This window comes from Panthera uncia (genome assembly GCF_023721935.1).
Source record: "Panthera uncia isolate 11264 chromosome B2 unlocalized genomic scaffold, Puncia_PCG_1.0 HiC_scaffold_24, whole genome shotgun sequence".
Classification (NCBI taxonomy): Eukaryota; Metazoa; Chordata; class Mammalia; order Carnivora; family Felidae; genus Panthera; species Panthera uncia.
The window spans coordinates 102768459-102784873 of NW_026057580.1; the positions used below are offsets into that span (position 1 = coordinate 102768459).

Genomic DNA, 16415 nt, shown 5'->3' on the forward strand with positions numbered 1-16415 from the left:
TACAGTTTCCTTTTAAAATAAGCTCTTAACACACTGTATACATTGTATTAGCTAACTTGACAATAAATTATATTTTAAAAAATTAAAAATAAAATAAAATAAGCTCTTAATTTTCAGAACTCACAGTCTCTGATGTTGAGACATTAAAGTACTTCGGGTTTGAGAGTGGTTGAAAGGTGTTGTTCCTGGAGCATTAAAATTGTGGCCCTGCTCAACTGGGACAAAACCTGGAAAACAGACCGAAAAGGAGTAGAGTGAGGTACTTATACCATGACGGGATTCTTTGTGTGGCTGAGCCATTAACGTGGCCATATTTGTAATGATGTGAACGCGTACGGAAATGGCAGTTGTAGCTGCCGCGTGGTGGCTGACGCACTTTGAATGCTTACCGCAGGCCGGCACTGTTCTAAATGCTTTACAGCAAGCAGTCTCCTGCCTCTCTGCCTTGTAGTCCAGGTCATGACTGCATGTGGGTGGGAAGCGTTAGCACAGCTAGCGGTATGATTTTGATTCCCAGTTCACCTTAAAAATCTGGAGGGAGGGGCGCCTGGGTGGCTCAGTTGGCTAAGTGTCCCACTCTGGATTTCGGTTCAGGCCATCATTTCAGGATTCGTGAGATCGAGCCCCACGCTGGGCTCTGTACTGACCGCGCAGAGCCTGCGCGGGATTCTCTCCCTCTCCCTCCCCCACTCACGCTCGCGTGCGCTCTCGCTCTCTCATTAAGTAAATAAATATTATAAAAAAAAAAAAACTGACCAACTTCAAATTCTATACATTTAGACAAATTTTAAACATAAAAATCCAGAGTATGGATAATTCATGAATATGTAGAATTGAGTAGGTTTCAACTTTATTGCTATTCTGTGATTTTTTTTAATCTACTTTGATAAATGAACTCCTATTAATATTGTCACATAAATAACATCTCTTAGAAATAGGAGCAGACAAGTCTTTAATAGAAATAGAAATAAGGACAGACAAGTCTTTAGCAAAAATGAAATAAGGTCCAATAATTACTCTTAAAATTTAATTACTTAGCTGTATCTACTGTACATACATATATGCATTTACTTTACGTATAGTTTAAGAAGGCAAATTTTGTCTTAAACCTTTATTCAGATTCTCCCACTGACTTGTATAATACAAACTTGACGTTTTTAATTGAGTAAGGACATCAGACTAGAGTATATATAAGCGTCCTTTCAGTATCAGACTCTACGGCTGTGAATGTTTAGATTTCATCCAGTAGAAGAGAAGGACTGAACTACACCTTAAAGGAGATTCTCCTTCGATTATGCTGGAAACAGTGCAGAAAAGGTGCCTGAGGAAGACGTGCAAGGACGAGTGTCAAAACTCTGCACCACATGGTTTTGACAAACCAGAAGCACAGAAATAACGATCCTAGAAAAATGAAGAATGTGTACGCTATTGAGCAGAAAAATTTTCAAGAAAAGAGTGATTAGTAATCATTCAAATTAGTAATCAGTCGGTCAACTTAATAGAATATAGAGGAAAGGGGGTCTCTGGGTGGCTCAGTGGGTTGAGTGTCTGACCCTTGATTTCGGCTCTGGTCATGATCCCAGTGTCATGGGATCAAGCCCCACGTCAGCCTCCATGCTGAGTGTGGAGGCTGCTTAAGATTCTTTCTCTCCCTCTGCCCTTCTCCCCCATTCTCTCTTTCTCTCTCTCTCTCTCTCCCTCCCCCCCTCCCCCCCTCCCTCCCTCCCTCCCTCCCTCTCTCAAATTAAAAAAAAAAAAAACAAAAACATAGAGGCAGGAACCCTGTGCCTGGAGTTAGAAAGCCACGGATACATTTCTGGCCCTAAATCTGCCACTAATTGAGGTTTTGATTAGTAAATTACTCAATTTTCTAAACCTTGCAAAATGAGAATAATAGCTACCTAGGCTTCCTCACTGGTTTTTCATGAGGATCAAATGATACGATGAATTAGAAAGTACTCAAGAAAACTTAAATATACTATGGAATTAAGTTATTGCAAAATGGTGGATGACGATCCTGAAAAGGGTATCGTATTTGATGATTTGAATAAAACTATTATCAAGGGAGGAAACTTGGAGGCAGTTTAAAAGAAAGTTGAAGCCATAGTATAACTACTCTGTAGAGGAGTTTGGCAAAAGGCATGAATGGTAAGACACAGGGGGCCTAGCATAGTGTGTTCAGTCCTTACATTGCTAATGCAGATTTTGGTATGTATGCTTGTGTTTCTCACTTGTTTAGGAGGATGTAGGGGGCAGAAACTGTAGCTCATTCTCTTTCCTCAGTGCCTTGAATACAGTAGCATATTAATAGCTTTGTGAAGACATACTTGTTACAGGGCTTAACTGGTAAGGAAATACTTTGTGTATTTCCAGTATATTGTATATACCAGTATATTATATATACCAATTAAGGTAAGGAAATACATCCACGAGTTTATACATGGATGTATGTTTAAGATGGTTAAGACTCAAACATGTTCATAGGTTGAAGGAAGAACGCTAAGCCCCAGATAACCATTTCAGAGCGTAGAGAAAAAAAAGTAAGCTTCCCAGTCCTTTGTACAGAGCCAGCATAACATGATAATAAAATATGAACATAAAAGAAGAATACACACCAATCTCCCAAAAGTTGGTGCAAAAAATGCTTAATAAAACTACCAAATGGAAACTACCATTACATTAACAGAATAAAGCGTAACCAAGTAGAATTCACTCTAGAAATGTAATGATAAATTCATTCACGTTTAGTGGGTGAGAGGGGATTATGAGTATCTTGAAGGATTCCAAAAAGGGGGAAATCAGCATTTATTTCTAATAATCCTTAGTGAAACCAGGATAAATGAATATATTTAAAATTTTACATACCTCCAACCACAAGACTGCATTTTGTTATTAGACATGAAATACTAGAATTTCTATTTTAGTGTTTAGTGAAATACTAAATTCCTTTTTTGAAGTCATGAAGCAAGGAAGATCTGGCCAGTGTTACTATTCTATAACATTGTCTTTGGAATACAATGCAAAAATTAGACCAAAATACAAAATAATTATTGAAAGGGAGGAGACAGATTTATTATTTGTAGATGATCTTGTATATCTGGAAAAGACAAAAAAAGAATCAACCTACACATTATTATGAATCATGAGGTTTCATTATAATAGCTAGTAATAAAATACCAAACATGAAAACTAACTGTTTAAAGTATTTTCCCAGGGGCGCCTGGGTGGCTCAGTCGGTTAAGCGTCCGACTTGGGCTCAGGTCATGATCTCACAGTGTGTGAGTTGGAGCCCCACATCAGGCTCTGTGCTGATGGCTCAGAGCCTGGAGCCTGCTTCAGATTCTGTGTCTCCCTCTCTCTCTGCTCCTCCCCCGCTCATGCTCTGTCTCTCTCTCCTTAAAAAAAATAAACATTAAAAAATACATATTTTTCTTGGTGGACTTTAAACTGAAAGCCCATCTGTATGGGTTAATGAATGGGAATCCTCATTCTTTTTTTTTTTTCCTAAAGTTTATTTACGTAGAGAGCGTTCAAGAGAGAGAGAGAGAGAGAGAGAGCGCGCGTGCGCGTGAGTTGGGGAGGGGCAGAGAGAGGGAGAAAGTGAGAATCCCAAGCAGGCTCCACTCTGTCAGTGAGAAGCCTGATGCGAGGCTCCAGGTCACAAACTGAGGTCATGGCCTAAGCCGAAATCCAGAGCCAGATGCTTAACCAACTGAGCCACCCAGGTACCCCAGGAATCCTCATTCTTAAATACTTTTTTTAATTATTTTTTTTTAATGTTTATTTATTTTTGAGAGAGATAGAGCACAAGTGGGGGAGGGGCAGAGAGAGAGGGAGACACAGAATCTGAAGCAGGCTCCAGGCCCTGCGCTGTCAGCACAGAGCCCGACACAGGTCTCGAACTCACAAACTGAGATCATGACCTGAGCAGAAAAGTCCCACACTTAACCTACTGAGCCACCCAGGCACCCCTAAATACTTTCTTTGCTTTTTTTTTTGTTTATTTTCCTTCTGGGGAATACACAGGCAATTTAATTTTATCATCTCTAAGTAAATTGAAGTGGGTTTTGAATAGACACTTTCCATGTTAACTTTTAAAAAATATTTTGAAATAAAGTTGTAGCAGTGAATAGAATGACAAAGGGTTTTTTTTTTTTTTTTTTTAATTCTTTGTTACTTTTGATACTTGCTGTATTACTTGGTAATGCTAGGAAAGGTGTAATCTGATCTTTGAACCATATTTGGTAAATAGTAATTTTGTATGGAACCCGCTGTTCTATCAGTAAGAGGAAAATTATTGCCCAAATGTAAGGCTTTTCTTTGCCCTTAAAGCATTTCCTGACTTAAAAACCAAGTTATATCATGCGTGGATTCTTTTTGCTTTTTGAAGTACACTACTCCAGGTCTGTAACTTTTTAACAAGAGATGTGTTGACAAAGGTACTTTCTATTTTATTTGGAGGGAGAAGAATTACATTGTTTACCTTGCTTACCACTGATTCCCTTTATGTTCTAAATGTAAATTGTTATATTTGTATTCATTATCAGCTCTCAGAATTGAGCTCTCTGACACATTTCCTTTGTAGTTCTGAAATCAATGTTGATAAATCAGTTGTGTCTCTTAGGATGTGATGCAGTTGAGTTATTTAAACCTAAAGCTTGTTACACACTGTTGTTTTAGTATATATGAAAATGAAAACTTAGGTAGACCTGTATGTTTAGAATTAAAAAATGTGTTTCACTCTGTAGTAATGCAGAAAAACTGATTATCTACTGTGTGCTAGGTTGTTAGCCACTTGTGTACTTTAGCTAATTGTCTTGACAGTCTAGTAAAGTGAGATGTGGTATCCAACTTGATAGAAAAGAAACTTCTGCAGAGAGTTTTAGTCCAAGGCCATGCTGACACAAGATTTGAACCTAGATCTGTCTCTGCCAGAATTTTTTCACTGAGAATATGCCATCGTGAAAGATGGAAAATTTACATTTTTCTTAAAAACTATTTTGATTCTGTTTTGCTTTGCTGTGTTGCTAGTCACTAGAAATACAGGGAGTTCTTTGAATCCTTGTCTTCACTATAATTATTATTATTATTATTATTATTATTATTATTTTGTCTTGTTAGCAGTTCCCACAATCTGCCATCATTTGACAGTAGCAGAGAATTCAATTCATTTTGAGTGCTGTGGCATTTGTTTCTTAGAGAAGCTCCCTCGGGTGCCAGCTCACCAAGTGTAAGGACATCCTTGCCAGGCTCTCATACAACAGTCTACCATTTTTAATATCCTACCATTTCTGTAACCTCTGTAGTTTGTGTGTGTGTGTGTGTGTGTGTGTGTGTGTGTGTGTGTGTGTTTTAATATGGACCCCACAAATTTATACCAAAAAGATTGAACCTATTTTGGTAATGGAAAAAGAGAATTTCCAGTGTGGTTAAGAACCACATTTTATGAGCTGTTTTTTTGCCTCCCACTTTAAGAATTACCAAGTATTTTTAAAAATTGGAACTTGAAATTCAGTTCATTGCTTGGATGTATTTCTGAAGAAACCTCTGAGACTTGATTGTAGGAAATCAGGGGAGCAGTTAGAAGACAATTGGAAATAAGATAGTGAAAGAAGAGCAAAATGACCTGAAAATGAGGACTTTACAATTTTAATTTGACCAGTGAAAGTGGATTTGCTGTTTTTCTTTCGGCTATTGTCTGTGGTCCCACGTTGGACAGTCTGCTGCTCAAAGCGATCACAGCTCTCAGGAAGGCCACTGTTTCAGTAGCTGGAACCGGAAGTCTAGAGTAGAGTTGGGTAAAGAAAGACAGTGACTTAACTCATGTAAATGGCATCTTCTGGGAACTTACAACTTAAGAGATCCTTCTTCCACCTCCGAATATCTTCCGTGAGACACACTGGGGACTTCATCACTGCCATTAGATCTCATAGTGTTACCTGGTCACGTTTCTCGTTCCGCCTGCCTCTAGTTTACTCTAGTTTCTCTTCTGCTTTCAAGGCTCCAGACCCAGTTCCTGGACCTGCCCTGGAAAAGAAGTATCCGGTAGAGATGAGCTCACTGCAGTTACTTAATTAAAAATTTGTAAGCTGCAAAAATGGCAATGGGCCAACCAAGAACAGCTACAATTTGAATTTTTCTATTTCCAGGTATGCTAAAGTCCACGGCACCAGTCAAGCTTAGCCTGTGTAACTGCCTTACTGTGACATCTATAATAACCAAAACTTTACTTTCAAAATCTGTGGTCTTCTTGCTTTCAAGTATAGTAACATTCCTAACATCTAGGTAACATGCAGCTACTCTTGACTTTAACTTACTTTTGCCTGAATATTTCTGATTTAACTTGTTTGCTAGTAGTAGCAAACTAATACAAAGACAACTTAGGAAAAATAAATTGGAAATACTATTGAGTTAGACCCTGTAAATGTGCAAAAACTACTCTGGTCTTCAATGAAAAGTAACCATTATCGACAGCAAAACTGTCTTCCTTTAAGAGGTTCACACAGAGTCTGAGTAGTACGTGGAGTTAAATAAGGGAAACTAGTTCTCTCAACCATTCCACGCAATGCGTGCCTTCGCGTAGAGTCGGTGTTTTCTTCAGCAGTTGGAAGCAGAACCAAATAATGTATTATATAGTACTTCTACATAAAGAGGTTAATTTTAAATGTAAGTGTGTAACTAATATTTGCTGTAATGATACTTGATTATTCAAAATAAATCCAATAAGAAAGTCATAAGTAGATTAAATTGTCCTGGAATATAACAACAAAAACAAAAACACGTTTCCTGGTGCTTAAGATTTTAATGGATGAAAACTACTTATGAAGGATTCGAGGGCTGAGGTCAGTTAGCTTTTAGGGGCATTTATTGCTTTTACCAATTTGTATAGATTTAGAAACTGGATTAATCCATGAAAGGTGATTTTATTTACTGAATGGGCAGATAACCATACTTATCTTTTGTTTTTAAAGTTCAGTTCAGAAGAATTGATCAGAGAAATTTTATGTCCCAACTGTGATTTTAAAGGATGATTCTAATATCCTAGCTTCTGCTTCAGAAATTCTCTCCTCCACTGTTAATGTATAATGAATATGTCAGCCAGTGTAGTCAGCATTGGGTCCCTGATTATGTCCCACATGATTTGTTTGGTATTGAAAGGATTGACTCTCACTGAGTGTTGTATTAGGACCGGAAAGAGAGCTACTATCAGAGTTATTACAGGATCTTTACTGCCGATGGGTGAATTGGGGGAGAAATCGAAGAGAGAATTGCATTTGAATTTCAAGTCTTGTTTGTTATCACTGGGAGGCTGTTAGTAATGGTGAAATTTTTCTACATTACTGAATGCAAGTTTTGTGTAAAACACTGTACTAGGCCCAAAGGGATGTGCAAATGAATAAACTTTGCTTTCGGTGAGCTCACAGACAAGTAATACCAAAGGAAGTACTATAATAGGAGTGCTAACAGTATACGGGAGAGGACCAGATAGAATCAACTTTGTGGGGAAGGTAACATTTCTACTAAGCCTTGAGGGATAGATAAAAGTCTTTGGAGAGAATGGCAAGAATCTAGAAATCTTAGAAATCTAAGTTATGGAAATGGAAGTAGATAGGGGCACCTGAGTGGCTCAGTCGGTTAAGCTTCCGACTTCGGCTCAGGTCATGATCTCACAGTTGGTGAGTTCGAGCCCCACATCAGGCTTGCTGCCATCAGCACAAAGCCCTCTTCAGATCCTCTGTCCCCCTCTCTCTGCCTTTCCCCCACTTGCACTCTTTCAAAAATAAGTAAACATTTTAAATGTTATTTACTTCTTTAAGAAGTTAAAAAAAAAAATTTTTTTTTAAGTGTATAACATGTTCTAGAAATTGTGAGCAGCCCAGTGTGCCTAGAGAACAGTGGAGTACAGGATGTGATAGAAGATGGAGCTGTGTCATACTTTTGAATGTCAGGTGAAAGATTTTGGACTTAATTCAGTAGCAGGGAATGGGTATCCACTGAAGATTTCTTAGCCTTGGTGCACTTAAGTCCGTGAGTCTTTTGAAAAGCTAACTGTATTAGAGTAATTGTCTTGATGAAGTTAGATTTTAGCAGTAGTGGTACCTCATTAAGGACATTTATTGTTATATGTGCCAAACGTGTGAAGAGTTTTTCCTGCAGTTTCTCATTTAATCCTTACTACAGGAATGTGCGAAGTAACTGAAATGACACACGTTAGGCATTTAGCATAGGACCTGGCCCATAATAATGGTGAACCAGTAATGCTGAACCATAGCGTTTACACTGTAAACTTAGAGAAAAGTGTTCTTGTCCACCTTTATGTGTTACAACTTTCTATAAAAGTATTGTGTTTATTGAGGGACTCAGGCTTAAGATAGTAACATTAAACCTCTTTTTCTACAACCCCCTACCTCTTTTAAACAATTAAACCATCTCATTGGTGGATGAGTATTTCTTACTCCGTTTGAGAGTAGCTCAGCATTAGTTCACGTTGAGTTAGCCTTTGGTTGAAAATCAAAGGGACCTGGCTTTTTTGTTTTAACAGGACTGAGCATAGGGCTAGTCGTGCACCTAAACATATAGCCTGTATGTAACGTTTAAATCAAAATGTAACTGTAGATCTCATCTTGTCAAACATCTGGAAGATTGTTAATTGTTGTAGCTGTTAACTAGAACAGTAACAGTCTCAGCATAGATAACATAGGCTTTAAGTTATCTTAGAGTACATATAGTTGGCTAAGTATAGGTATTTTCAAATTATTCTACTCTTACTCTCCTGCTCAGGTATCAGAATACAAATACTGATGGACCATATTCCATCCATGTAACCTTTTACCTGGCCTCGCTCCCTCTCCAAAATAAGTGTATATTCTTTCAGAGTCTTTCCTGTAGATACATACAAAATATCTTTTTAAAATACATCTTTGTATCCCTTTTTTAAATACACAGATTCTGCCTCTTACTTTTTTCAATCATTAAAATCTTCTCTTTCCATTTAATTATTTCGATATCTTATTCCACCAAAACACACACACACACACACACACACACACACACACACACAGCTACTTGGTATTCATTAGTGTTGCTATACAGTAATTTACTTATTCACTTCCCAGTAGCAGTTGTTTTTAGTAATACACACTAAGGAGGTGACTTTCTGCTCCTCTTGAAACACATGTGTTTGTCTCTAGATGAGATGCTCTAATTTATATAAAGAGACCTCTGGTTCTTTATTATCTGCAACAGACTTCATTCAGCCTGCCTCACAGCCGACTGCAGTCGCAGTGGGGGGTGACACCACAGTTGTGCACAGCTGGCCTTGCAGACTAACTTGGTGGGAAGTGTGTGTATAGATGTCTCAGTGTCTCTCTCCATGATGCTCCTCAGTTAAAAGGAATATAACAGCTGTCCTCTGTGCCTCACATGTGGGGAAGATAAGGTGAGATAATAGACATGTGCTGATAAGAAGTCCCAATATAAATCTGAATTCTGCTAGATTATAATCTTCTCAAAAGCAGGAACTATATTTTACTTATCTTTGCCTGGCTTGTAGTCTCAATGTTTATAGAGTGGATCCTAGAAATGAAGGTGAGCCAAAAAGTCGTTCAGGCCCGTAGAATTTTCGCAGATCTATTTTCTACATTATCTGGAATCTGTACATTTTTCACTGAAACTTTCCCACCTTTTCAAACTTCACTCATTTTTCTACTCTACTCAGCTGTAATTCTTCTAATTTATCGTGTTCTTTCGTGGCCTTTCCCTCAACACAAACAGTTGTCAGGGATATCCTTCCTGCGAGACCTTTATTATTCCTCTGTAATTCCTAAGCTCAAGCACGACATTCTTTGTGACATTTTTCCTGCCTTTCTTCAGTTCCTCAGTTTTAGGCACTTCTTCCCTTGACCTTCACTGCAGCTTGTACACCTGTAAATGGCACAGAGTACTTGTTGCTGTGTGCTGGGGCATAGTGGTAGGTCTTGTGGCAGGGCCTGGAGCTTCAGAGATAAATGACCTGAACGGAGAAAGTGAGAGGCATGTTTTTGCTGACTTGTGGGAGGCAGCATGCATGATGCAGAGAGCAGTGAAAATCTTCTGTGACGTGCCCCTCCTTACCCCACTTCTTCAGCCTCGTCTTTTGTCACGCTGTCTCCTTGTGAGTCTCACCCCCCGCAGGTCAGCATTAGCCAGCTCCTTACGGTTTCCTGAACTTGCCATGCTGCTTCACCCCGTTAGGTCTTTCCCTAGGCAACTACCTATGCCTGAGTTACTCTTTCCCTCTCGCCTGTCCAAGAGAACACATTTTATCTTCCAAGACCCAGCGTAGGTGTCCCCTTGTTTAATGAATCCTTTCCTTAAATCCTCCCCTTCTCCTAGAATTGGCTGGTCCCTCCTTCATTTCTGCTGTTTACTGCATATTATATCTGTATCCATTATTACATTTATTTGTTGAATGTTTGTTTTCCCCTACTAAAATGTAAATTAAAAAAAAATGTTTAATGTTTATTTATTTTTGAGAGAGGGAGATTGACAGAGTACGAGCAGGGGAGGGGCAGAAAAGGGGGGACAGAGGGTCTGAAGCAGGCTCCAGGCTCTGAGCTGTCAGCACAGAGCCTGATGCAGGGTTCAAACTCACGGACCATGAGATCATGATCTGAGCCAAAGTCAGAGGCTTAACCGACTGAGCCACCTAGGCACCCCTAAAATGTAAATTTCTTGAACATAAGCAACTGTGCTTTTATTAATTTTAATACTTTCAGCACCCACTATGGTGTAGAGTAAGTAGCAGGCACTCAACAAAGTTTGAGCTATAAATATATATATATATATATATATATATATATATATATAAAACTACATATGAAAAATGTACATATGAAAAAATATAAAAATGATAAATTAGAAAATGGGTTATGTCATAAATAAAAATGTTAAGTAGAAGATCACTTTAATATATTTTTACAGTTCAGATTTCCTACTTAGTTAGGAAAGCCTTTGCTGCAGATTTATGGATAGGTATTGGTAGGATGTGATTTCTGTTTATTTATTTGATTATGTTATACAACTAAAAATATTAAATTGAATATTCTCTAAGGGTGTCTAATTTAGAGATTTGTGAAATAGATTTGTATATAATAAATTTGCTGATAAAAGTTTCTGTATAGTTCTGAGATTATTCTTGACCATCTAATAGAAAATCCATTCACCATAACTATAACAAGACAAATAGCCAACTATATACAACAGTTTCACAGTGTTAGATTGAAACACTGGCACATACTAAACAAAATTACAACATGGTGTTGTATTTTAGAAACGATTCATTTAATATTGCCTTTCCAATTTTAACTTTGCTCTTTTGAATTCTCTGTGATTTCCTTTTAAGGTTCTGAATAATCTAGTAATGAAATATTTTATTTAAATGTTGGTCTTTACATATAGATTTGTATATATTTTCTCCATTAGCAGGCTTAGCAGTCTCTATTAACCACAGTTGTATTACCAATCAAGTGTATGTGTATAATTTTCAAATTGCCAATTTAACTTTTCGTTAGATAGTAAAACATTTTAGTAGTTATTACGAAAGCACTAATGGGGAGCCTGGGTGGCTCAGTCGGTTCAGCCCCCTGACTTCGGTTCAGGTCATGATCTCACAGTTGGTGGGTTCAAGCCCCATGTCAGGCTCTGTGCTGACAGCTCAGAGCCTGGAGCCTGCTTCAGATTATGTCTCCCTCTCTCTCTGCCCCTCCCCTGCTCATTCTCTCTCTCCTTCTCTCTCTCTACCCCCAAAATTAAATAAACATGAAAAAAATTAAAATTGAAGAAAAGACTAATTGTCCATTTACACTGTGTCTAACTCATGAACATAATCGACCTGTGCCCTGTGCTATAACACGCACACATGCATACATCTACCAGGCAGCCAGAAGTCCACTTTGGGGAGAAGTCAGCTGAGGGCCATGACATTCGAAGGAAGATGGGCAAAATTATATGAGATGAACAAAAAGAAAGCGTGGGGCCAAGTAAGTGATTAGAACTGCACAGGGATCAGTTGATAAAACTTCTCATAACTTTCTCTTAATCTGCATATAAAGATGCCATTTTAGATTAATATTTTAACCAGGTTATTATAATTTTCACATGCCACTGAGTTCATTGGTTCGTTCTAAATGTTGATGGTTGATACAAGATGCAAACTGGTACTTCCAAGTGCTTTCATTTTCTTTTATCCTCTCTTTTTCCCTTTTACCCATAATAGGAGCTTCTTGTCATATCATTTATTTATATCATGTTTTCTTTCCAAGATATTTATGCACAGGATGGATTATCCAAAAATTACAGGGAAAAGGGAGCACTGAAAAATAACTTTGTCTCCATCTTAAAGCCCTAATGTATTGGAAAAAAATAGTGAGATATGAATTGGAAAATACACACAAGGTAGTTAGTTATATAATATGTTTTGATGAATTATAACCATTCTGTCTTAGATTTATTGCACTTTTCTTGATCCTTAGAAAATGGTAGCACTCACCACAAAACCACAGTACATAAATTGCCAAGTGTGGCTGACTTGCACATTCCTTTAGAAGAACTTAAAACTGGTAAGACTTTTATCCATAAGGAATGGCCAACATTCATGGACTTGAGGCAATGTAGTAAATGAAAAAGTCGGGAAGTTTTCTTGCTTAGAGAAGGAAGTATAGATCATTATGTACTTCAGCCATTAGTGTTAACTTTTTCTTTTACAAAGTAAATTATTGCAGCGTTATGAAGTTGAGAAATCCATTTTCTGCTACCAGTCCCTTGCTCCTTTCAAGCTTTTAAATAACATAAAAGCTGAACATGATAGCTAACTTTATGTAGCATTTAGATGACTGATTTGGTATGTTTACTGTTACTTTTGCAAATAACTAGCTATCTATGTAAAGTGTTTCAGTATTACAATTCTTTCATGCTAAAATTTATGCTAAAGAGGGATTATGATTCTTATTTTTAGTCTTAAATAGTGATAGTATTTGAATTTTAGATTTTGATTACATGGCTACAATTCTTGCATTTTTTAACTCTTAGGAAAATAACTTGATATTATAGATTGGTGGAGGGTGGACGGGGGGTGGGGGGAGGGGGAAGGAGTTTGCTTTGCCTTAGTAAAGTTGTCATATCATGCTCCAAGAAATATAACTCCAATAATTTGCTGTTAAAATTTTTTTGAAAGTTTTTATGTTTAATTAATGACATTTGTAAATTCTTTTGAGGTTAATCAAATGTGAAGTGCATCAACTGTTACCTAACTGGCATTTGATGAGATACTTAGATAATGCATGAGTAAAGTAAAAGGTATTTAGAATAGTGTGTGTATGATTAGGCATGGAATAGATTTCTTTATTTTTAAGGTTTAATTCTGAAATCTTATTGGGGCTAAAGGTTTCAAAATTTGCTTTAACTTTAATTTTAAAAATTGTAGCACCATCCAGCTATTCTAACTGTATATCAATGCTTCGTTCTATGATACTCTTTAAGAATAACTCACTGCACAGTCTGGTAATGTCAGCCAATCCACAGAAAAGACACAAATTATAATCAGTTATAAGAAACTATTAACATCATTTTGACAACCAAATAGATAAGTTAAAACATTCTGCCTTCCCAGTAGTCATCCTGGGGAAGTTACTGTTCACAGTTGTTAAGGTCAGGGGGGCTTTGCAGTTCAGACAGTTCTGTTAAAATTTAACATCTGTGTTTCTAAAAATCACCATGCTATGCAAATCATGAAAAAGAAAAACCACAGGGTTTATGGAAAAAGTGGAGTTCCAGATACAACACTCAAAAACTTTATCAGAGAACATTTTAAAAAAGATAGGATCCTTAAAAAAATGACAGTATAGTTTTACCCATGTTAAATGACTAAGAAATGTGTACTCCTATAACGTACAAACAAATATGGTACTTTGAAAAAGATCTGCAGTTGGCTTATGGAAGTGAGCATAGATGTGGCAATTTGTTATCCTGAAGTGGTCAAAGAAGGGTTTTCTGAAATCAGAAGGAAAGTTGTAACACAAGATATGGCTAGGTGGGGCCGCATGCTGATACGGCCAGCTGAGGCGGCTGGCGGATGTTTGAGGTGTGTTACATTTTGTGTATTCACATGCAGCTTGTTTCATTTGAGCGTGGTTTTCCGCATCCAACTAGTATTTCTAGCTGGTAACTAACGCTCAAATTGTTCCCTATTATTTCAATTGCATTGGAACAAATTTGCAGTTTCAAAATAAGTACTAAGCAGCACCGACTTAAAGCTGAGGGTAAGGGAAACGCTTGTTTGGATAGATAGAGACCACTTTTTATACTAGTCTTCAAAATCCAAGCATTTTCTGGCACGCTGGCTCAGTCCGTAGAGCCTGCAACTCTTGATCTTGGGTCGTGAGTTCAAGCCCCACGTTGGGCATGGAGCCTACTTAATAAATAAAATTATTTAAAAAAATAAATCTAGGCATTTTCTGATATGTAGAGATTTATTGCAGCAAATATTTACTGAGCATCTACTACTTAGCACACACTTTCTAAGTATTTAGGACACAACAGTGAACAAGGTAGTCTTTCCACTTTGAGAATAACAGTACTTTTGTAAAGAATTTTGTTGTCAAGGGTCAGTTTTAAGAAGTAAAATTACACAGGTGAAAGGAGAAGTCTAGCAAGGAGTCTATTGGACAACAGGCTTTTCTCTAACCTCTGAAATTGTATACTTTCGCCAGATAATTTCATGGGGTCCTCTCCCACTCAAGATTACATTGTTTACAGAAAAAGTTATCATCTCTTAAGGTTATTAACCAGAACTAAATTTTAGGATGGTATATATGTTAGAATGGGAAGACCTCCTTACCTTCTTGTCTTATAAGCTAAAAGAGAATCCTAATGCAATTGAGAAGTAAATTTTAGTTTTATGTATTTCATTCCATTTCTTTCTGGTACTCAACATGAACTATAATTAAATGTGTTTCAGTAAAATTCAACCATGCAAGAATAGGGCAAAGATAAATGATAGTTTACATAATAATATTAAAACTTTAGTGTTCTTATATCTCAAGGCCTTTCTCATCTCCTGTAACTACCCCCCACCCAAACTCCTTCTTCCTAATCCTACTGTCCCTCCTTCTAGCCAGACAGATGACTGACTGTCTCCAGAATCTGCCTCAGATTTGGTTGTTTTGCTTCATACTTTTTTAACCTTTTTTAAAAATGTTAATTCCAGTTTCGTTGACATGCAGGTACATTAGTTTCAGGTGTACAATATAGTGGCTCAGCAGTTCTGCGCGTTACTTAGGCCTCCTCACAATAAGCGTATTTCACTCGTCCCTCCGCCCACCTTCCCTCCGGCAACCATCAGTTTGGTCTCTATAATTAAGAGTCTGGTTTTTGGTTTCTTTCTTTTTTCTTTGCCCGTTTTGTTTCTTAATTGAAACATATGAGTGAAATCATTTGGTGTTTGTCTTTCCCTAACTGACTTACTTCACTTAGTATTGTCCCTCTAGACCATCCATGTTGTTGCAAATGGCAAGATTTCATTCTTTTTTATGTTCTTAAACTTCGAAAGTAGCCATGATTCTATGGCCTCCCAGTCTCTCCCTCAGCCCAGAGAGCCCTTTAAACACATACAGCACAGTTAATACCACTTAGGTAGCACTCGTGTACAGCCTAGACCCATATAGCCTTACTCCCTCTGTGATACATCTATTTTGATGTTTTAAAGGTGCCCCAGACTCAGCATGTTCAAAACCAAACCCGTAATCTACCCCTTTGTTTTCTTGGGCCTGTTCTATCATTTGTAGATGGGACCACCATCCAGTTGAGCAGATCAGAAAGCAGTGTGGACACCTACTTCTTCACCCCAATATTTAATCCATCAACAAGTTCTATTCATTTTTCCTTCCTAAATATCCTTTCAGTTTTTCCTTTTACTCGGCCTCCATTGCTGTTTCTGTAGTTACAAGCTATTAACATTTGCCAGCTAGACTACAACAGTAGTTTTCAAACTGAGTTTCTCATATATTTTGCCCTTTTCTCCATTCTGTAGCTATTCTTCATACATACATGATTTTTTCATCATGTCCCCTTCCCTGCCTCTGAGCTTAAATCTTCAGTGACTTCCCATTACTCAGAAGATAAAACTCCCAAATTTTAATGACCTGCAAGACACATCATGACTTGGAGCCTACCTTCTTCTTGCTCTCTGCTCTCTACAACTTTTCCTTATGCACAGTGCTCCTTCCTGATCCTTTTTTGAATGTGAAAGAGACGAAACCAATGTGATAGCAACAGGTTAGGCTGAGGTGGCAGCAGGAAGCAGACAGAAGGTAAAATAGTGCACAAGTTCGAATAGCTACCTAAATTACAAACTGTGTTGATGTGCCTCTAATCCAAGA

The 16415-nt window shown here is 37.6% G+C and overlaps 1 protein-coding gene across 2 annotated transcripts in view; it reads left to right on the forward strand.

Annotated features, from left to right (window-relative positions):
- The window catches only part of TAB2 (TGF-beta activated kinase 1 (MAP3K7) binding protein 2), a 92379-nt gene that overhangs the window by 21613 nt on the left and 54351 nt on the right, over positions 1-16415 (forward strand). Inside the window, exon 2 of one of the 2 annotated variants that reach the window (XM_049653038.1) lies at positions 6001-6149. The exons of the other annotated variant lie outside the window; for it this stretch is intronic. The gene's annotated coding sequence lies outside the window, so the exon portion shown is untranslated. The remainder of the gene's footprint in view (positions 1-6000; positions 6150-16415) is intronic. 2 annotated transcript variants of the gene reach the window in all.